At 49.1% G+C, this 1,541-nt stretch overlaps 1 non-coding gene across 1 annotated transcript; it reads left to right on the plus strand.

The window, feature by feature from the left end:
• Positions 1-448: 448 nt before the first annotated feature.
• On the plus strand, positions 449-520 carry TRNAD-GUC (transfer RNA aspartic acid (anticodon GUC)). The gene has a single exon. It is a non-coding gene; the product is annotated as a tRNA-Asp (tRNA).
• The last annotated feature ends 1,021 nt before the right edge of the window (positions 521-1,541 follow it).

A 1,541-nucleotide genomic window follows, 5' to 3' on the forward strand; every position in this document is an offset into this window, starting at 1 on the left:
CCGTAGCTGTAGTCTTTTGGATTGCTCCTATAAAACAGTTTATTGTACTGGATTGGGGCCTACAACATATTTTGTTTAGCGCAGTAACAAATTTGCAGCAATTATCTCTCGTTCGCTCTCGGCAGGCCTTGACAAGGACGAAGAAGTTTTCTTATGGGGCTTTCTTCGTAGAAAATAATCATCGCTGTGTTTCAAATTTTATCCCCTTTGAAGTTGACGGTATTTGTGCTGTGCTGACTATTGCTTTTGTGCTATGGGTTTGCAATCGGGTGCGTATCGAACCGGCAATGGTTTACACTCATGTTACAGGCCATTGAATAAGTACTGTTGGGTCCACCTCGCGGAAATGCTTGGTGGGACGGGCTAAATGCCGAGTTCCCCCGAGTAGTTTCAGGTATAGCCGATTATGGCTGCACCTCATTATTCCCTAGACACATACATGTTCGTGTCCTCGGTAGTATAGTGGTCAGTATCCCCGCCTGTCACGCGGGAGACCGGGGTTCGATTCCCCGCCGGGGAGGATTTTTTAACTACCTAATTTCGAGCATAATGAGTTCGTTCTGGTGCATTTATCAGTAACTAAGTGGTTGTATGTCATAATACTAACATTTGTTGTGTTATTAATCATTTAGTCGTTCTGCTCATTGCTGAGCGTAGTGACTAGAGATGGGCGAAGTTGTTCTTTTTCTGGAACGGTTCCGGTTGTTCCTGTACCGAAACAATACTGTTCCGAATAATAGTTTTAAAATAACAGTCGTCCGCCTCTGTAGTGTAGTGGTTAGCGTGATTAGCTGCCACCCCCGGAGGTCCGGGTTCGATTCCCGGCGCTGCCACGAAATTTGAAAAGTGGTACGAGGGCTGGAACGGGTTCCACTCAGCCTCGGGAGGTCAACTGAGTAGAGGTGGGTTCGATTCCCACCTCAGCCATCCTGGAAGTGGTTTTCCGTGGTTTCCCACTTCTCCTCCAGGCGAATGCCGGGATGGTACCTAACTTAAGGCCACGGCCGCTTCCTTCCCTCTTCCTTGCCTATCCCTTCCAATCTTCCCATCTCTCCACAAGGCCCCTGTTCAGCATTGCAGGTGAGGCCGCCTGGGCGAGGTACTGGTCATACTCCCCAGTTGTATCCCTCGATCAAGAGTCTGAAGCTCCAGGACACTGCCCTTGAGGCGGTAGAGGTGGGATCCCTCGCTAAGTCCGAGGGAAAAACCGAACCTGGACGGTAAACAGATGATGATGATGAAATAACAGTCAAAAGTTTAGGAATTGGGGAATTTTAAAATATCAAGGAACCTCATAAATGCTAATTCGAAAGTTATATTTTCCTCGGACTCAGCGAGGGATCCCACCTCTACTCCTCAACGGCAGTGTCCTGGAGCGTGACACTTTTGGTCGTGGGATTGAACTGGGGGGGAATGACCACTACCTCACCCAGGCGGCCTCACCAGCTATGCTGAACAGGGGCCTTGTGGGAGGATAGGAAGATTCGAAGGGATAGACAAGGAAGAGGGACGGAAGCGGCCGTGTCCTTAAGTTAGGTACC

This window comes from Anabrus simplex, chromosome 1, assembly GCF_040414725.1.
Source record: "Anabrus simplex isolate iqAnaSimp1 chromosome 1, ASM4041472v1, whole genome shotgun sequence".
Taxonomy (NCBI): domain Eukaryota; kingdom Metazoa; phylum Arthropoda; class Insecta; order Orthoptera; family Tettigoniidae; genus Anabrus; species Anabrus simplex.